General features: G+C 38.0%; 2 long non-coding RNA genes across 3 annotated transcripts in view; one reads left to right on the forward strand and one right to left on the reverse strand.

Moving 5' to 3' along the window:
- LOC136839757 (uncharacterized) overlaps nucleotides 1-2,211 on the forward strand; it is a 16,228-nt gene extending 14,017 nt beyond the window's left edge. Inside the window, exon 2 of the long non-coding RNA XR_010853446.1 lies at nucleotides 1,814-2,211. This is a non-coding gene — a long non-coding RNA (uncharacterized lncRNA). The remainder of the gene's footprint in view (nucleotides 1-1,813) is intronic.
- Nucleotides 2,212-2,344: 133 nt separating this feature from the next.
- LOC136839756 (uncharacterized) lies at nucleotides 2,345-20,589 on the reverse strand. 2 transcript variants are annotated; one of them, XR_010853444.1, is made up of 4 exons: nucleotides 20,465-20,589; nucleotides 12,832-12,984; nucleotides 12,324-12,460; nucleotides 2,345-2,838 (listed from the first exon to the last, which is right to left on the reverse strand). It is a non-coding gene; the product is annotated as an uncharacterized lncRNA (long non-coding RNA). The 2 variants fall into 2 exon arrangements; XR_010853445.1 differs by lacking the exon at nucleotides 2,345-2,838 and adding an exon at nucleotides 2,845-3,997.
- Nucleotides 20,590-22,019: the final 1,430 nt, after the last annotated feature.

A 22,019-nucleotide genomic window follows, 5' to 3' on the forward strand; every position in this document is an offset into this window, starting at 1 on the left:
ACTAGTACAAGAGTTATATGGATAATTTACTTTTTTATGAGCCTCTTAATTTCGTATACCAGCACAAAGGTATGGAATCTCTCTCTCTCTCTCTCTCTCTCTCTCTCTCTCTCTCTCTCTCTCTCTCTCTCTCTCTCTCTCTCTCTCTCTCCCTTTTTTTAGATGCTTATATTAGCACTAATGTCAGTGATTTGAATGGAAGGCACTTGTCATGACATGTGATTGCATAAAAGGTTTAATTTTGCTCAAAATAGAGGAAAAGGGGATTTGGGACAGGGGAGGAGTTAGTAATGACGGACGGTTTAGTGTTGGTTAAACTGATGAAATAAACACAGAATATTTCTAAAATTTATTGGTGGACGTGGCTATTTCTCTGCGTTATCAAACTGATAAAAGATTCTGCAGCTTAAGAAATAAGATTTACGGTTGATAAATAAAAAGGTTTAAACATTTACGTTAACAAATGAAAAAGGTTTTAACATTTGCGTTTAATAAAACAAGGGTTTTTTTGTGCGCATTGACTCCAAAATACTTTAGTTCATATTTGTTCCTGTTCACCTAATCCTCTTCCTCTGCTGATTTAATTCTTTGGAGAAGCGTGATTTAGTGATTAGGCTAATGTTCCAAAGGAAGATGTCCATTCAAAAGCATTCGCATAGTTTTGAATGCATTCAAAAGCATTTGCAGTTATTAAGTTTATTTAAATTAACGTTCTGGATATTGCTAGTCTCAGTGTATCTTTTGTTATGGTGTTTAGTCAATAAAGCTTAGACTATTAACGAACTTGCAACATCCCTTAGGTTAGCGCAAGAGACATTGTGTTTGTCAATTAAGTGAGGTATTTTCAGTGGGATTTTTAAAGTCTAGCGTGAACACTGAATGCTTTTCACATAGAATCGATTTAGTTCTGAGGTAAATTACTTTTGGTAGCATTGTAGTTCTGAGGTAAATTACTTTTGGTAGCATTGTAAACTTACTTTTCTTAAATTATTTTAGATGACATTGCAAGGAAAAGATTTTAAGAAGGAAAATCGCCCATTTTAAAGAGGATGAGAAGTTTTTGTAAATTTTGGTAGCATTGTCAACTTTTCAAATTATTTTGAATGACATGCAATTGTATTTTAAAGAATAGGTAAAAAATGACATTACAGTATTTTCTTGGTTACAATTTCAATCTATTGTTTTCCGACTTATTGTTCTTCGACTTATTGTTCTTCGTCTTATTGTTCTTCGACTTATTGTTCTTCGTCTTATTGTTCTTGATACACTTGAAGGCTTAACAAGGAAAGCCTTCATTTGTATTCTTACAAAGCGATTGAGACTAAATAGCAAGAAAAAAATGAATTTTTATCATGTTTCAAAATTCAAAATAATTGTGTGGTCATTTCATTGTTCACCGTTATAACAATCATTAGCCTTCATTTGTATTCTTACAAAGCGATTGAGACTAAATAGCAAGAAAAAATTTTTTATCATGTTCTTCAAAATACGCAGTATTAGTTCTAGCTTTTTCTTAGTAATTGTGTGGTCATTTCATTGTTCACCGTTATAACAATCATTTGCTTTTAATCTTGTCATTTCATTGTTACAGAATTTTAAGATGTATAATACCCATTGTATGTCATACCCATTGTATGTCATACCCATTGTATGTCATACCCATTGTATGTCATACCCATTGTATGTCATACCCATTGTATGTCATACCCATTGTATGTCATACCCATTGTATGTCATATCAGTTTTGAAATTTTAATTTTATTTGAAATTTGAATTTTAGAGATTTATATCAAGATCCCTTCTTATTTTACAGGCTAGAGTGAGAGAGAGAGAAAACAGCGGCACTAGACTGTTCAGAGCGAGACAGCAAGAGGCCTCAGGAGCGAGACAGCAAGAGGCCTCAGGAGCGAGACAGCAAGAGGCCTCAGGAGCGAGACAGCAAGAGGCCTCAGGAGCGAGACAGCAAGAGGCCTCAGGAGCGAGACAGCAAGAGGCCTCAGGAGCGAGACAGCAAGAGGCCTCAGGAGCGAGACACAAGAGGCCTCAGGAGCGAGACAGCAAGAGGCCTCAGGAGCGAGACAGCAAGAGGCCTCAGGAGCGAGACAGCAAGAGGCCTCAGGAGCGAGACAGCAAGAGGCCTCAGGAGCGAGACAGCAAGAGGCCTCAGGAGCGAGACAGCAAGAGGCCTCAGGAGCGAGACAACCGTCGGAACACCATTTCAATAATTATTAACCGGTAATCCAGGGCTGTGAAAAAAAATTTTTCTGGACGCCTCACATTTTAAAAATTCAAAATTTTTTATTTTTTTTTTTTTTTTTTTGCGCTGTGGGGGCCTGCCTGCTGTTGCCCAGTCCGGAAGGTCGTCACAGACTTCTATAATAATTTGAATATTGTTAAGCTTCTCATAGTTATGGCTACTGCTAATCAAATAAAATACCTGAAATGTCCAAAAATGGTTTCTATTTTTACCTTACTGTGAAAGGGAAAGAAACAAGGAAATTCGAAATTCTTAATCTATTAGATTTTTATACAGAGATTTTAACACGACCAAGATTTTTACATAACCAGAACCACAGGATTTGTTGTAGTGGGATTTTTTTTTATATAACCAGGATTCACATAACCATACTGTGGCAAGTATGACCCTCAGTTGCCAGCTACTTATTCGTTATACCTTTTTTTGGAGATAGTGCGATTTACAGTAGCCGAAATGACCATATGGTACTCCGGCAGAATAGCCCGTAGATTCTCCTCAACGTCTGTCCAGGAATAGTCGGCTTTCTTCCATGCACTTCATGAGTCACCTGCGAAGGTTCCTCGGTGGTAGTAATTTAACATCTGCAAGACAATTACAGTTACTCAAATGCTGGATGGTTAAATTTTCCGTAAATCCTAATGATTTTTGCCTTACTTCAAGTTGTAACTGCAAATAATATCTGGTATATAAGATTTTCGGTCACGGCCTAGTTACCAAGACTGAGAAAGGACAGCAAATATATTTTACTAATGGCACTTTGTGATTAGAGCTAGTCTACATGATTTTCCTGAACAGTAAATTTACGGGCATTTCATAGAGATTTTCCAAAACTGTTCATGAGTCAAGCAACATCTGACATTGTGTACTGAAAGACAGTTTAACAGAGATAATATAACTTCGAGAAAGTTACCTTTGCTGTAGGGGAGGATGTAGTACAAGTCTCTAACTAACTACACGTAGGCCTAGGATAAACTGCGGATAACTATTTTTCATCTTACTCTGTAAATCAAATTAAATGGAGTTACGTAGCTACTTGAATCTCTAATGAATCAGCAACGAAGGGATTTCGAATTTACATAGACCATAACCAGGCTGTTGAGAGACCGCAAAACTGCATCACCTTTTGGAGTGATTTCTTTTCTGTCATGACTGTCAAAAATACTGTTCTTATCAATTTTAGCCCATTGTAATAATATAACTGAGATTATGCCCGCTAACAAGTTAACGTAACTATACCTAGCTCCATTTACCCATCGCTGTAAAATCTAAGATTATTACGTCTGAAGTAGAAGCCACTCGCAAACCCATGAAAATGATGAACCATAAATTTACTCTACATTATCGGGAATATTAAGCTTACTAACGATACAGGAAAATCCGAGGACTTTTATTCTAACACACCAAAAGTTAGTCCATGGTATTCGCGGTGTAAAAAAAAAAAAAACTTTGATGGAAAAACCCATCCCAAAACATCATGGCTCTTATAATCTGCATTCGTCCACTTCATTAGACTTATGCTTTCCGTGATACGCTCGTGCAAGGAAGCTTTTACGAAACATTTCGGCAACTTCGGCCAAAAACCCATTCTCGAACCATGGGAACTGAATTATTGAGTTATTTATATTTCTTCATTAATTACACATTTTTGGACGTTACAACCGAAATAATCACAGCACAATTAAGAACTCCTCACTACGTTACCACACAGTCACTGCGTCTCATTACACGAGGGGAAACTATCTAGGGAGAGAGAGAGAGAGAAAGATTAATATACTACAAGCGGCAGACCATATAAGCTCACAAGGTAGGAGGCATTAATCTGTAGACTGTTCATTATTAGGCCTACGCTACCATCTCATTCTTCACAATGCAAAATGTTAGTACTATAACTAGTTAGGCGGGAATACAAGAAATATTTTACTGTATTTTCCTTTCATAGTATGAGGTATGGTTGTGTGCATATTTTAGGTCTAAAATAACTGAACAGAACCATTTTTTTTTAACTGGAAAGACAAGTTGCTTCAAGAATAAACCTAAGCTTTAACGTGATTTAATTAAGTCGATTAATCACACTTGCCTGTTAAAATCTTGGGTTATATCTTACTTGGGGTTCATTCCTTAACACTACTGACTGCCAAATTGTCTAAAACTCCAATTCCAGTCTTATAGCACTTTCTGACATGCGTTTCCAATTTCACTTTAACAACACTACTCGGCATTGTATCGGGCAATTATACCACTTTCGTTTCTCACACACATGGTACTCAAGTAAATGCTCAACACAAACTGCCACAAACATTCTTTAATGTTCCATCCAACGCAACAACACACCTGACCTTAGTCTCACTGAAAGCTGTTTCATTCATCATTTTAGACTGATCAAGACTTCAGACACTCATCTGAGGCGCAAAACCCAGTCAAGGAATGAGACAGATTCCTTGTTATTATCTTTGTGTTTTCTCGCTATTATCTTTACTTCTTAGCAGTGCTTCTTAAACTAAAATTCTAATGTGTGTGTTCTAGACTTATATCAAATAATATGATCTTTTGAAGGTGACCAGACGAAATAATGCGATTTTAAATGACAACACTCTGTTTCTCAGCTAAAATAAATAATAAGAAAAAAAACTATATCGAGAGGAACTGTGTAGAAGAGAGCAGTTAATTTCTGAAAGATAAATGGAATGAGGAAGACTCAAGAGAAGGAATCCCCGTAGGGGGGTAGGACCGTCAGTGCACCTCGTGCGGTACACTGTAGGCATTACTTAAGGTTCTTTACAGCGTGCCTTCGGCCCCTAGCTGCAACCTCTTTCGTTTCTTTTACTGAGCCTCCTTTCATATTCTCTTTCTTCGATCTTACTTTCCACCCTCTCCTAATAACTGGTTCATAGTGCAACTGGGAGATTTTACTCCTGTTACACCTTTCAAACCTTTCACCGTCAATTTCCGTTTCAGCGCTGAATGGCCTGATAGGCACCAGTATTTGGCCTTTGACCTAAATTCTATATTGAGTTCAATTCAACTCTAGAGAAGGAATGTCAGTGATGACAACAAACCTGAGGATAGCGAACTCAAAACTGCAGATTGTTATACTGTTAGGTGATGGTAGGGGAGCAACTGTCGCAAAATGAGGGTTCGTGCGATCGAGCCGTCTAAAGGCAAATTTGTTGTTGAATTTGTTGATTTAGGTCCCTAGAAGCTCAAAAGTGGATGTTGGCATTTTTTGCATCTCATCCTCCATATTTGGAAGGCTGCTAAAGTTCGATCCCAGTCCCTATAAGGTGAAAATTAAACTTTGCTGAATATGGTCATCTTATATATCGTTTGAAAGCTTATGATGAGCTTATCATTTTTTACAAGGAGCTATGGCTAAATTTTTCATGGTTCTTGAGTTATTCGTATTTTTTTTTCTTGAATTTATGGTTGAAAAAAATGGCTGAAAATAGAATTGTAAAAAGACATTCTTCTTTCCTTGTGTAGGTAGAGCGATTTCACAATAATGAAGCTAGATATGAAAATGATAAAATATCCGTACTCCCACATCAAGAGTTGAACAGGATATGTCAAGATTTTTTAGAGATAAATGACAAAGTCTCGACGTACCTTGCATTACCAAATGACCGGTACAATGAACATGCGAATCTTCAACAATGTTTCTAAACCGATTGATAAACTAGAAGCTAATGACGTATCTTTTTGTGAATCAGAGGTGATTTACAACATACAACCAATACAATCTTGGGAGAAAGAGCTAGAGAAGATATTTTGAGTCGAGTGCAGATTGGCTATGGCATGTACAGTCAATTCATGGAAGAGCGAATATCTGGAGGCAAAATGTTTGGGATAGAATGAAAATGAGGAAACTGGTCACCTTTGACTCATGTGCTCAAACATACAAGACCAAAATAAAAGGGACTGTTTTAGTCTTGAAAGAGGATAGATCAACGATGCAAAGGATTCTAGTCATCTCACAGAAAAGACCAGAACTGGACATGGCAAAATTGATTGGAAAGTATGAGTTCTAAGTCATTCCAAGCTCACTATTCAGCAACGATGGTAAGCCTTATTCCAGCGCAGACAAAAGCAAGATGATGCATCTTATTGAAGAGAGAGCTCAAGGGACTGAGGTCAGATAAACGTGACACAAACTTACTCTATAAAACGAACCATAATCATTGATGGTGTGGCTGTCTTGAGTAACGTCATCATTAGCAGTGACATTACGGCATGTGTAGACCTTAAACCAGTCTTCACAAGCAAAGTAATGGGTGAAAGCTTTGCATTTGGCGAGGCACGACTAGTATTTGATCGGTACAAAGAAAGATCGTTAAAAGAGCGCATCAGAAACAAACGTGTCAATGGAAAATCTGTTCGTTATGTTGTGAAAGATTCAACACCACTGGTAGTTGTTACAATGAAAACCATCTTGTTACATCATCAAACAAAAGCAGATTTGACTGCTCATTTGGCTGATTTCTGTACCAAAGCTTTAGCTGACCACAGCAAGAGATATGTTGTTGTGTATGATACAAAATGTGTCTCCAAGAAGCTGATACTCTTATCTTGATGTAGGCAAAACATGTTACTGATATAGATCCTTTCACAGAACTTGTCATTCTGTCACCTGATACCGATGTGTTTCTGCTGTTGATTCACTTTTATCCTAAACTTTGTGCCAACACAGCATGTAGAACAGGCAATGGTGCAAACATTCGCAATATCGGTATTCATAAAGTATATGAGGCACTTGGGCCTCATCAAGCAGAAGCTATCATTGGTTTTCACGTTTTCACTGGTTGTGATCAGAGAGGCCGTTTTTACGACAAGTCTAACAAGGCATGCTATCGCATATTCTCTGATTATACTGTCGAAGATCTGCAACCCTTCATCCTGCTTGGTTCATGCTTGAGAAATACTTCATTAATCAAAACTGTGACATGTTTGAAAAATTAATTCTTCAGTTGTATTGCAAGTCGCAACCCGATGCAGTTACTGACATTCCTCTTCATCGATACTACCTCTTCAGCAAATACCAGAAGAGTGCTGAAGAACTCCTACCAACAAAAAGAGCACTTTATCAGAGAATATTACGCTGTCATGTCACCTGTATCTTGAAACAAGCTCTTGAGCCCACATTTTGCTTACCAGAACCTACTCAATATGGATGGCCTGTTTCATCAGGTGGTAAATTGATGGCAAATACCACAGACAATGTTCCAGCTCCAGCTTCTTTAATCGAGCTCACAATGTGCAGCTGTACCTCCAACTGTAGTACCAACAGATGCAAATGCAGGAAGCGCAACTTGGTTTATACTGATGTTTGTAAATGTGAAGGGTGTGAAAATGAGGAACAGGATCGATATATGGACAAAGAGACCATTTTAGAGTGATGATGATGATTACTAACGTACTCATATCATTTGGAGTATATCTTTGCACAACCTGTATAATACTTTCCATAGAGACAGTTGTTTCTTCAGGCTATAACATATGTTCACATCTAAGAGGAAACTTACCTAATCCATTACTACTCCTCAGAATTAGATTTGAAAAGGCTTATTTTTTTGGACCTTTATACCTCGAAGTTTGTCTGCGTAAGGTAATTACTGATTATTCAGAATATCAATATGACTTTTTTTAAAGCAATTTTAGTATGCTAGTTATTTTAAAGGTTGCTAATACATGGTTAAATGTCAAATTTGTTGGTATAGATTCAGTAACAACAAAATATCAAGCTAAATTTCCTTGCAGAATCATTGTACAATATTCAGAGCATATTTCCTATCGGGTAAGATCTTACAGGCAGATAAATAAAATTTCTCTAAATCTGAAAACTGATCATTTCTGACCCACTGTTTCTATATGAAAAAGGCTTAGTTCATTAAGTGCTTTCCAATTTTGGAATATGGGGCTCTAGGACCAAATTTGTAATTGGCGCCAAATTTCGTAAAAGTTATCGAAAAAAATGCCAACTATTTTTGTACTTTTTGATGTTGAAATTGATTTAATCAATTAAAAAATCACTATGGACAGCTCGATCACATGAAATGACAATTGCCCCAAGACTACGATGGCTGCTATTGAATTGGATGTGGTTATTCTCTCCTCAAAATCCAAAAACGAAGGCCTCACGAAAGCTGTATCGCGAAATGGCCTTTTATTCAATGATGCAAGTGAAAAGGATTTATTCCCTTATCTTAGTCAAGTGTGAAATGTAGCAGCCAGTGCCTGGCTCCTTTAAAATGACACACGAAACACACACATCAAATCATAGAAATTATAAATGATAAGAAAGTCAGTTCTTTATAACAGCAGACGTGAATATCTGAAATCAGCAAAGTCCCCTCCATTCGATGGTTAAATCGACACAGACTAACAAACCTCTTCTTGCCTTTCCTCATACAGCGCATGGCGTGCTCATGAAAAGAAAAACGCCACCACGACGTCAAGATATATACAGTATAAAAAATTCTACGATTGCACTAGTCAAGGGCACCTAACAGGAAATTTATGACAGAGATAAGCAAACATTCTAAATATCAATTGATTAAACCCTTCTTGAATATCCATGCCAATCAACTAGGCATAGGATGGAAAACTAAACAGTCCATGAAGCAGATTGCATTACTATGCAGATTGACAATAATAAAACTTCTATCTCCTATGGTTGCTGTAAGCCCTAAGCATCAGCTAATAGCCTGACTATTGGGGGCACCAATCTCCCTTGAATAATTTGGTGAAATCACAGACATTTTCATACTAAACTGGCCAAGGCATCAACCAACCGTGAATATGTGAACATTAGAAAGGTGGTGGTTCCTTCTAGTTGGAAATAGCGAATGTGACGAGAGTGAGTCAAATAAATGAAAGAATATTGAAGATATGTATAAAGGTAACACAAGTGTTATCGTTAGATTGCCCGCAACCAGGTTGATCAAATGAGGTAGAGGGAGAAGCAGTTTAAAAAGCAGCCCAGAGAGAAGTTGGCAGCATGCAAGAGTGGAGAGGGGACCTTCAAAAATTACGTAACACGTAACACGTTTTCTGGTAATTTTTTACCCCTCCCCCTTCCCCCCTTGTCACGCCTCATAACGCATGTCCAGAACCCCCCTAGAAAATTATATAACATCAGCTATTACCGCCCCCCTTTAGGTTTTTCTTAATACTTTTATGTTATGATATTAAAGAATCACAGACAAATTTGAAATGAAAATGTTCTTTTATGCCATGTTTAGAAGAGGATTAATTTAATTTGTGATATTTTCTAAGTCGTATTCATGCATAAAGTAGAGAATGTCGAAGCTCAGAAAAGGGATGAGTTTGTGATATTATTCTATGGCTTGTAATATATACATATAGTAGAAAATGTTGAAGTACAAACAAGGGTTGAGTTTGTGATATTTTTTAAACATATAATTATGCAAAAAAAAAAAAATTAAATACCATATTCTCAATATTACTAAAATATAATAAAAGTCTATTGCAGAATCCTTGCTCTCTCTCTTTTGTCCTTCTACATTTACATCTTTTTAAAAGAAACAAAAGAAAAAACCAGAAAATGTTAAGTAACTTATGGCTGCACTCCCTTCCCCCACTGTCACACTCATAACACTTCACAATAACCCCCCCCCGCCTTTCCCAAGAGGCGTTATGTAATTTTTGTACGGCCTAAAAACTAAAAATAATAAATTTTATTACGGGAAGTGAACACAGCTCTGAGAAGAGGTTTCTGCTGATAGACCAGGGAAGCACCGCTCGAAATGATCTGGCGGTGAGAGAAAGGAAAAAGGGTGAAGAAAAAGACCAGGATAATAAAAGCGTGGAGACTGAAGGATGGAAAGGTCTAAAAGGAGTATACACCAAGAAAAAGTGTGACAATGTCATGCTCGAGAGAATATGACAATGAGAACCTACAAAGCAAAACGGGATGTTAAAAACTGGAAGAATTTGTCAAACTTGTACATCTTGCAAAGGTACTGAAAAGCAAGACACTCGGTGGGCATTGCGAAGACACAGAGTACCATAAAATTTGAGGAGAGAATGAAAATAAACGTAAACAAAACAGATCTTCTGGTGACTAAAACAAAACAGATCTTATGGTGACTAGAAGGCAAGCAAAGGAAAGGGCCCAGTCAGGAAAGTGGCCACATAATTGCTGTGGGTAAAAATGTGAGAATGAAATCGACACTGCAGTAGGTGCTCAGTGTTATAAGTGACCTCCCAAGAGATGCCCAGGATTACAAGAGACACAAGGAGGAAGGGACTCACAATGACCAAAATACATGACTATAACAACATGAAGGTGGGACACCACACTGTGGCCAAAAGGGGTAAAACCATGTTACCATGGGGACACTGGATTGTTAAGGAGTATTGAGAGGTTAATATGTACCGACGAGAAAAGCCCTCTATTGATGAAATGGAAAATAACTGCTATAAAAATACCTTATCGTCAGGCAAGTTAGGCAAATGATGCATTCGTAAGTCATGTATAACTCAGTGTTGCAGACACATGGAGCCCTGACAAAAGTACAACGAGGGTTTCGAAAGTCATCATCATTATATAATGTTAAGAATCATGGCCAAAGTGCAGTGAGAGATGATAATGGTTTGGGCCATATTAAAAGGAAAAATAGGGAACAGATGGTCAAAAAAAGCAGGAAATAAGGAAGCACCAGAAAATAAGTAGCGAAAAATAAGGAAATAGCAGAAACAGGAGATAGATCAGATGAGGATTCAGCCAAATAGATGTATGTGGAAACCACGCCTTCCACATCTGACAACTTCAGGGGAAAAGCTGACATAAAATAATAATGATGATGGTGATAGCCTTACTATTTGGAAGAAGATTACCGACCTCGATGGAGTTGATAAGCTATAATACTTTGACCCCCCTCTTTCAGTTCGTTTAAAAAACAGTACTGTAATTGCTTTGAGAAGCCTTCCTTAGAAGTACAGGAACACCCTATGCAGTGATGATTAAAATAAAAGCGAAACTGTTTCTTTCTGAGGCATGACTTAAGTTGGCTCTAGTTTGCTCTAAAAAACTAGTTTATTGACTGTGCTTCACTAATTCACCTCTAAGTAAACTGGATCAATGCTGATTCTTTTCTTAACGTTTGTAAAGCTCTTAGTTTCCTTGATATATTTCAGAACGGTCAAAACACTGAACAAAGTAAAAACTTTGCAAATTAATTTATTTTTGGTCGAAAGGGAAGACCAGACTATAACCACCACAATAAAAGGAACTGAGTTAGTGTGCATGACACTGATAGAGAAAAAGAAGCACCACCTGAACACTACTCTCTTGCCAACCTCACCAAAGGACAGTGTCAAAAGACATCCAACCAATTACTTCATTTCCTTCCACTATTCAAACGTCTTTCTTTCACGTTCAGATCCACACACCTACAAATTCCTAGGATATATTAAATATACGATGTAAAATTCAGTTCTTTTCCGACTGTACTTTACTATCATCTTAATTGGGACAGCTTTTTCTTCTTTTCTTTAAATCTTCAGATGAAAAGCCTTAGGACAGTGTCAACAGACTGTAATAAACCCAGAGGGCTCCAAAGGGAAATCAGCTGCAATGGAACTATTAAGTGGCAAAAGCTTCTGTTACAAGGACTTCTTTCTTGAAATTTGCATAGCTGTGATTCAGTGCTGCACTTTAAACCTAAAGTAATAAGTTGGGTTTTAAAATGTCTAAAATTGTGCCCAAATGAAGAGATGTCTCTTTCATTGTTTTTGAAAACCAAAATTACAAAGCTAGTTAAGAGAGTTAGTCAATACCCAAGCAAACATGAATTCTCTTCTTGTAAACTGATTTTTCAGGCAAATTATACTGCTATAAGGAATGTTAGGCAATAAGAGATTACCTTTAAATAAAAATTAGCCCTATTATCAAGTCATTTCACCTGTACAGACCATCACCATCGACTTTTGCGACAACTATAGAGATTAAAAGGTGAAAGGAAAGCTCAGGAGAACTGCAATGATTCAATTATAAATACAAGCGTGTCTACAACAGGAATAAACCGATACAGATATCATGATCCCTTACTTGGATTAAAACTATTTTGTTGGGCGCCAACATTCGTCCAAGGATGGAGATTGATATGGCAGATATATTTTATGATTGTCTTCCACAGGAGTGAAGGGATGTGGTAGTCTCTCAGTGGAGGATCGTTAACCTGAAAACTGAAAGAACTTCATGACATTCTTATAAGTACATATACAGGAAATTTTATTTTGAGGGAGAGAGGAACGTTTGTTCAACCTATCACGATATAAAGGCATAATTCTCTCGCCTAGGTTCGTGCTTTTGTACGAAGGTAATTCCAAAAGCAATAATATCCGTCACATTCTCAAGACTCGATAAACATTTTGAAATAAATGATGAGTGTACCCCTAAAAAGAATCCAAGTTTTAAAATAAGCATATTAAATGAAATTGGGTAAATAATTCCCTGCAATTGAGCAGTATGACGCCTCAGAATAAGTGGCACTTTTATCAGAATATGCTGGAACAGGTACCAGAAAAAGAATACAACTATCTTGCACACAACTTACCAGCTGGAATGAAACCTCTTCCCGAAGCTTCTTTCTACATCCTTCACGCCACTCTAGGGTTCCTGGCTGTTATCATATGGCCAGAGGCTCCTTGCTATAGCAACATTATCTTTTGCGTCATCGCCAAATCCCAGGTTTTCAGGAAGGCCCTAACTGAAAAGAGAAAGAGAATATCATGCAATTGCTTTTAACTCGATTCATGGCAAGGCCAGTGTTCTACAGACAATTATCTATTATTTTTTCCACTTGGATTGCTAGTGCACCTTGAACATTTGATCTACTGTTGGCTAATAATCATTGTGACACTTTCTCCACTATAGCTGACTGAGCTCGTCATCCACCTTGTTTCCTGACACGCCAACATGATCTGTTAATTAACCTCTTCCGGCGTTACTCTTACTAAATGGTACCATTCCTCTATGTTGCTGGCTATGTGGCGGGCAGGATTATTATAACTTTCCAAGGCCACTCACCAGACATCTTGCCTCCTGGTCGTTAGTTGTCGAATAGCAATAGAATATAATAGAATATCGAATTCAGGCCAGACGCCAAGCGCCTTGACCTATGCGGTCATTCAGCGCTGAAACGGAAATTGACAGTAAAAAGTTTTGAAAGGTGTAACAGGAGGAAAACCTTGCAGTTGCACTATGAAATAATTGGTAAGAGAGGGTGGAAAGTCAGATGGAAGAAAGAGAATATAAAAGGAGGTACATTAAAAGGAATGAAAGGGGTTGCAGCCAGCGGCTGAAGGGACTTTGAATAGATCCTTAAGTAATGCCTACAGTACACCACATGAGGTGCGCTGACGGCACTACCGTCCTACGGGGGCCGAATTGCAATGAATATGGTGCCATTTCCAAAAAAAAAGTTATTTGATAAACGCCTCTGTCAGGATGGAGGCTAACGCAATGATAAAGAACACACCAGAAGGTATCTGATTTCACGTGTTAGTGATTTGTTTCATTTCGGTACCACAGACTGTTACCGAAATATGGCCAGACGAATTATATTGAATCTAAAAAAAAAAAAGCAATTAACGACTGTTATTTCAAGGCAAGAAAGTTAGGAACTAGACTGTTCATGCAGATCCAAATTGGTCACCTACAGTACATGTGGACCAAGTGCAGATTGAAGAAAGAAATCTGGCCCATAGTCAGCAAAACTGTTATCGGTGAAATGAGAGAGAGAGAGAGAGAGAGAGAGAGAGAGAGAGAGAGAGAGAGAGAGAGAGAGAGAGAGAGAGAGAGAGAGAGAGAGAGAGAGAGAGCTGAAGTACAATCATTACGAGTAATGGCCATTTTGGTTTGCCAAGCATGAAGCGTGAACTTTATCATCACATAACTTTGTTATTTCAGATCTCTTTTTGAACAGCTGTTGCTTAGGCAGACTGCTACGCTTTGCTTCAGGTTTCAACAATGCTTTATACGAAAGCTGGACCTGCCTGTGTCTTCCCTTTAAAACTCTCTAATCACTGGATGAGATAAAAAGGAAATTAACCCTGATCTTCGGGCCATCTAAAGAAAATTAAATCTTGAGGACCACCTTTAATTATATACAAAACAACGGGGATGATAGCTACTTATGGGCGAGTTGAAGTCAGGAGTTACATATAATGAAAAACAAGTGACTGAGCTTAGCTCAGCAATTATCAGTAAAGGTTTATATACCGAGATAGAGTTGCCAGCACAATTTTTCCTAACTACTAGAAGTCCATTTCAAAAGAACCTTCAATGATTATGCCTTGCGAACGAAAACCACTTGTAAAATGAAAATGCCTTCCTTCACTCACAGAGGATCTGTCTGTCTGTCTATCTATCTGTCTGTCTGTCTGAGAACGGGACTGAAATCACTTGAATGGGACTGCCGCCACTCATCAAAAACAATTGATATGCAATTCGATAGACTGGCATCATTCAACAGTCACAAAAGGATAAAAAAAAAAAAAAAAAAAACTGCAAGGCACAGTAACACTAAACATTAGGAACACCAAGTCGAAATATGAAAGATTTCAACCCAAGACAAAACGAAATATCAACCCAGAGCAATTCTAGGTCAAACATGAAGCTCCTAAAGGTAGGGAAACATAACCCAAACCACACCCAGAGAAAGCCACCCTTTTAAGCCTTCGCCTAATACAAGGACGCACAATGGAATCACACTCCCTTCAGGACATATCTCACTTGGCCTTTTCAGTGGAAGACGTTAATAGAGTCGTCGTCAACATGACCAGGAAAAAAAGGACCTAGGCTTGAAAGAGGACTGGCAATCATTCACAGCTCAAACGATTTGCAGAAAACTGTAGACATATCCAGCAGCAACCGTGAAGGCAGTCCTGCTACTGAACACTTCTCAGAAATACATTGAAAATTTAAAACTATTTTTTAGCGCCAATTGAGTAGCTCTCTCTCTCTCTCTCTCTCTCTCTCTCTCTCTCTCTCTCTCTCCAGACGGAACACAATGGAGCACCATATTAGAGCATTTCATGTGCGCGCAGAAGACTTTGAACTTGCACAAAATTTAACTTAAGTGGTCTGTCATTCCAAATTCAACCCACGAGGACCAACCGGCTAAATTTGACCAACCTACGGCAGCAGACTAAGGTTTAACATTTGAGGAGTGAATATTTGCCAATAAACAATATGTTTTGAACTCAACTACAAAGCGGGTCGTCTCACCAACGAATCCACTTTAAGTAAACTCTAAATCAATCAAGATTTGCGGAAAATGATCAATAATGACCCCAATGAGTAGAATAAACATTGTAAGTTCAGGGGAGCACCGACCGTCGAATTTCGAGGAATTATCGAATTTTAGTTATTGACAGTTTTCAACTTTTATGTCTAAATAAACATATCCTGAAGCGATAATGCTATAAGAATTAGACTGGTTTATTGACAATTTTGTTCATCGCTTGTATAGCACTGTGAACCACAAATTTTAAAAAGACTTGTAAAAAACGTCTGTATGAGTTATTCTGTATAGGATCGAGTAAGTTATACGCTTTATTGGACTGCTGTGTGTGTAAATAAACATATCTTGAAGCGTTATTGCCACAAAAAATGTTTAGATTGGTTCATTGACAATTTTGTTCATCACTTGTATGGCACTGTGAGCGACAAATTGTAAATAAAGCCTATAAAAAAAGTGTGTAGCAAAAAATTTATTAAAATATAATTGTCCCCCACTCAAATATCCCATTCTCTCTAGCGGTAGCGCCATAGAGAAAACGACTTATAATTATATAGGGATAACTAGCTCCAGATATTCCTGATTGTTTTTAGTTTCTTGAGTACAAAAATATCTTTCTTTTGCTGTTTCCTGAAAACTTACTTATGAAAAAAATTTAAATGCTTAGATCTCAAATGAGACTGAAACAAGTCGTGTGTTTATGCAGTATTAATTGTAGAATAAGTGATAAAATTTGAAGCAAATTCTTTCAATCATAAGGTAACAACACGCACTTACTTTATAATAGGGCCTTATGGCATCAGCGATCCCCTTCAGGAATATAAATAAAGCAATAACCAAATTATACATAAATGGATGTATTATGATTAGGACAAATAAGATTCCCCTACCTTCCTTCCTCAGAGACACTGACGAGAAAAAAACACACCAACATTAATCTCCCATTCTACTACCAATTACTGAAACTGAGGTCTGCCTTGTTTGAGAGAGAGAGAGAGAGAGAGAGAGAGAGAGAGAGAGAGAGATGGGTGGTTTTTTGAACGACACTATACATCGTGTGTGCAAAAAGCTGAATGGAATCCATTTGGTTTACTTTGTAAGAAATCTTCTGATAGCAAGGTATTTCAATCAATATAAAAACAAGCATTTAAGGGGGAAAACCCATACAATATACTCAGTGGTGTCGCTTTAGTACAAACCTCTTCAGAAGTTTACATCTGGCTTTCAACCAGATTTAACAAGGCATTCAACCAGTAACTTCACAGTCCAAAGGACTTTTACACATTCTGATTATAGACAGCAGATGTAAAACAATCGTGGCTACCCCTTACGTTACTTAAGCGTCAAGATTAGACTTCTCGGCGTAGCAATAGAAATGTTTAGTACACCAAAGCTACAGTATATAGGCGAAGTCAGGGGTGGTAGGGAGGGGGGAACTATAATTAAACTACACGTAAATATTAATGTAATATTTGCTTCAATAAATCACTGACATTCTTTGGTACTGGCTTTATATTACAGAATATGTCCCGTAGCTATTTCGTGGAGAGTGTGATGTACTGTGGCAAGTTTCATTTATTTACCCTGATGACTTGTAAGTCAAATGGCGGTGTTATTGAAACGAGGATATGTTATCCCGTCAGCTGTTAAGAATACCAAGAATACCCTGCATGAATAACTTCAGGAACACTCTCTATTCTCCCCTCTCGAGAAAGGACGTCTTAGTTACTTCAGCTAGTCAAAAATTCTAACAAAAAACTGTAAAGTCCCGATCGGTCGCCGGGACCCTCCGGGCATCCTCTCCTCAAAAACAAAAATCTGCGCGACGCACCGAGTACTCTCAAAGAAACAGATCCATTGCTCCTGATTCAAACGGTCTTTTAAACAATTTTCAGAATCTACTTTATTACACTGTTAAAACTGTAATTACGAACGCATGTCAGACATTGCATGCCTTCCAACCATATGTATTGAACTCTTTCCAATTTGTATATAGAATTGTTAATAATTTTTTCAGGTGTGAGAAAAACACATATCTATTGTATATATATATATATATATATATATATATATATATATATATATATATATATATATATATATATATATATATATATATTTTTTTTTTTTTTTTTTTTTTTTCCCTGATGTCAAATGGTACTTATGCTCGCAAGAGTTCTTGACCTGTCCGAGATTTTGTGTCAATAAATCGGAATACACCTTGACGCTGCCTCTTACTCAGTTACAAACCTTCAAGCACTTCAGACAAGGTACTTCAAGAAAACCGGTAATGAAATAATCATTTATCCTGTCGTGTGTGGTAAACATTTTAATGTCTATTTCAACGACAGTCGGGAAAATAATGATGTTTTCCTCACTCTTGACTCGACTGTCGGAAACTCAAGGCTACTTCCTTCTAGTGGGGCGGTTAACCTCAGATTTTGGACCCGATCATGCACTTTGGGGTAGAAGCAAAAAACTTTGCTCGTGTTTACTTTAACCAACACTGAACATTTTTGGATATGGACCCCAATCAGCCCTGTCCCCAGATGGCCAGTGTGGGGCTTGCATCTAAGGACCATTATTACCCCATATTTTTGTTATTCAGCCACATTAGGCTAACTTTTAACTCCGTTACTTCCTCTACGTATAAAATGTGTTGTATGTCTTTCCCAAGTCTCTACAAATGAATTTCAACATTTATTATTTACACAAGTTAAATAATGTCTGCCATTTTCAAAATAGCTGACATAAACGTTTACCCCTTTGGTAATATTTTGGTAACATCATATACTATTATTGCAAATGTTCAGATCAAACCTCATAACTATATTCAGCATAACTGCAAATGCACCAATAAATAGCGAGAGTGTTAAAGTAGACAAATTTTTGCATAAGAATGCATATTTGAATAAGGATATTTATTCATTTTTCTGGAACATCTGACATATTTCTTTAACGCAACATAAGAGGCGATACTTGAACTCACTTTGCTACTTGCAACATATACCTTATACAACCAGTCAGAGATACTTATTACAAAGGAACAACTTGAAGGTGGACTATTTTAGACTCTATGGTTAAGCATATCCTACAACATCCATAATGAGCTTCCAGTTTACAAAATTTCAAAATGCACATTCATAACCATTACAACTGCAATAGAGACAAAATGAGTCACTTCTGAAAGCATCGTCCTTCACAAATACCAAGAGCTGTTCACTTCAAGCCATTTGTGTAGCATTTGCAGGCAGGTGCATATGCTTTCTTGCATTTACAATGTATAAGTTCATAGCAGCTTTCTTGAGCTTGAGGAAGGGTTGTCCACTCTGGAAACCCAGGATGATTCATCTTGCTTCTCCTATCCCTAATCTGCAGGATCTGGTAAATTCAGGATCCTTTTGAAGAACTTGTCCCCGCACATGGCCTCCTTGATACGCTGCTCGTGTTGGGGGATATGCTTCAGAGCTCTGGACTTTCTTGCAAACAGATGCTGTCTGACTTCATTGACTTTGGATAGCCCTCCCATTCTGTTGCACCAGAGTGCCACAAACTGTTCCAGGAGGCTCATTATGTTGTCTGGAATCTCTGCTGGAGCTTCTGCTAACATCAGAAATGCATCTGTTACCCCATCAAATACATTCCATGTGTCCCAGGCACTTTATTTGCTCTTACCAGCAAAGAATGAGGTAACGTTACAGCCGGTAAGGGCGTGGAAAACTGCTGATGAGTTTGCTTCTGAGGAACCGAAAGCACCAGCGATGTATCTGCGATGCTTTCCGACCCCAAAGGATACCCATACTTATGACACGGTAAGATATTTTGTGCCAACTGGACACAATGATAACATCAGTGTCAGTATATATGGTCTCTGTATGCAAACTATTTGCAGTGGTTGGCAGGTGGTTGACTTGTTATACTTGCTCCTGAGGACCTTTTGCCTCCCTTGGGCAGTCCGACAGGCATTAAAGTCTGACCTTGATGTTTATGAGAGCAACCACCCTCAGATGAATTAATTTATCTACCGAAAGCAAAGCTGCAGCAAAATATTTACTATTTGGCGATCAAGAACAAAGTTACCACTAAATGTCCGGAAATTTTGGCAACGATTTTGAATTACAAGATATCTGACTCACAACAGGCAAACTATTCCAGGTTCTGAATATTTCGCGTAGCCAAAAACGTATGTTTAGACAATAAGACCAACGCTCTATCATTTTTAGAATGCCTCCTAGATGAACTTGATCTTCTGGCGGCCATTTTGAAAATGGCTGCCCTGATATATATTTTTACATTTTTTTACTTGGACCTATTTCTGATCACTTGATAGGATACGAAAACCCATTACTTGACAGGTCAGATGTATTTGATTGCTGAAAGGCAGTCCAAAAGTGCAGTTTGCATGAAAATATGGGTGAACGAGTGATAAAAGATGACATCCTGTAATAGCCATCGGGAGGCACCGCTGATTGGGGTCCATATCCAGAAATGTTCAGAGGGGGGGGGTAAAGTAAACTTATGAAAAGTTTTACGCTTCTAACCCAAAGTGCACGATTTTTTGGTATCCGCCCGACTATTCAATATAGAACACACAGTACGGGGAAGCACGCCAGCCTTGCCATCAGCTGATATCTCATAAGTACTACTCCTATAGGAGGTCCTGTAGAAATACAAATTAAACCCAGGGCTTTTATCCTACTGCCTAGTCACTCTAATCGCCCTTTTCAAGAAGTATCATTCCATAAATCGCTAATCATTTTCCTATACAGTACACAATATTACTAGAACTCAAGTCCAGTTTCTCTACTGGAAATGGTCGGCCATATGGCCGTTCCTCTGGGCAGCTTTCAACTTGAGGATGAAACGCCATCGTAACTTGATTATATTTTAGGCCGAAACCAAAGACCTCGGTCAGTGGATGAAACCAAAAAACAATAAAACGTACCCTTCTCACAAGAACGTCCGAAAAATGTGGAAAAATCCTACGAATATAGCTGAGAATCCTACGGACGAACCACAGTCGTAACACTGCACTCTTTTTCTTGCGGCAATAAAGGCAAGAATCTTGCCTTTCGAAGTTATGGCTGCCTTTAAAAATCCTTGGACCAATCAGAACGTCGGTGACATTCCTTTTCAGACAAGTGAAGAGGAACCGACCCTCTGATTGGCTGAACAAGACAGGCTTCTTCCAGCTGACGCTACGTCACCGGGTAATACCGTAATTTTGAAAATGTATGAAAAATGAATGCACTGGAGCTTTAACAAACAGACTGAGAAGGGGCACATTTAATTTCATATTTGATGCTTGACCGCATAGGTAGCTTACCTAGTCAAGATGGGCATGTCAGGGAAGGCGAAATGCAGCATCATAAAGAAATCAGTTCATGTCCTTTTGCTTGAATTGTCTGCTCTATCTAAACAACCATTTAAATTTATCTTACCACAGCTGTCAGGAAACGGCTGAACTCTTTTATTCATTGTCTTTTATTACTGTGTGATTTCTGATAAACAATACGGCTATAACTGTAGCAGGATTTACAAAACACGTATACTAGCTTCGTACCGTGACCCCAACCCCCTCCTCTCTCTCTCTCTCTCTCTCTCTCTCTCTCTCTCTCTCTCTCTCTCTCTCTCTCTCTCTCTCTCTCTCTCTCTGAACAAAAAGTGTTTCTCTTGGGAGCAATGTGCGGTTGAAATTAAAAACTTGGTAACAGAGACGTGAAATTAAAACTGACTTTACATCGACTTCGAATTCAAATTAGTTTTTTTGGCAAAAAACAGAAAAGGCGTAGATTTTGAAGAATCACAAAAAAGTTGCTAAATAAAAATTGCGGCCCCGACTAGGGATTAATCCCTAGTCGACGGTCCCTGTTTTAAATGAACCTCCCTTTGCGTTGGTGTTGATAATGATATCAACTTTACGAATGGTATGACGATATTGCAGTTATTAGCATTAAACTGAATTAAAAAATTCTCATAGTAGCATGAGTCTTGAAATGGAGAAACAAATCCACAGTTATGTATATGTTCATATATCTCAAGATAAATCTGTACAGAGAGAACTTTCGGGAATCTGTTCGATTCCCCTTTTCGATTGAAAAGAGGGATCGAACAGATTCCCGAAAGCTCTCTGTGCAGATTTATCTTTAATCATATGTACATATACATAACTGGATTTGTTTCTCCAATTAAACTGAATATTATTCAACAACATATATGCAGTAGAAATAGATCTCCTCCCCACATTGGGATCGAACCCAGGACTCTCAATTGAAAGGCAAGAACGGTACCAAGTGACAGTCAGTTGGAATCAAAGTACTTGCACAGCACCTTTAGTTTTACATGGTCAGGCTGCATACCTCGCATACCAGCAAGTTTAGCCCAATTCCCCAAACCACAAGCGACTCAGCTCTTTTAGTATTTTATTCACTCAGAATGAGTCATCTGAGTAAAATGCTTTCAGCTGAGCGTTTATTTCAGTTATTTTATGTAATGAAATG

The sequence above is a fragment of the Macrobrachium rosenbergii genome, chromosome 6 (assembly GCF_040412425.1).
Source record: "Macrobrachium rosenbergii isolate ZJJX-2024 chromosome 6, ASM4041242v1, whole genome shotgun sequence".
NCBI classification, from domain to species: domain Eukaryota; kingdom Metazoa; phylum Arthropoda; class Malacostraca; order Decapoda; family Palaemonidae; genus Macrobrachium; species Macrobrachium rosenbergii.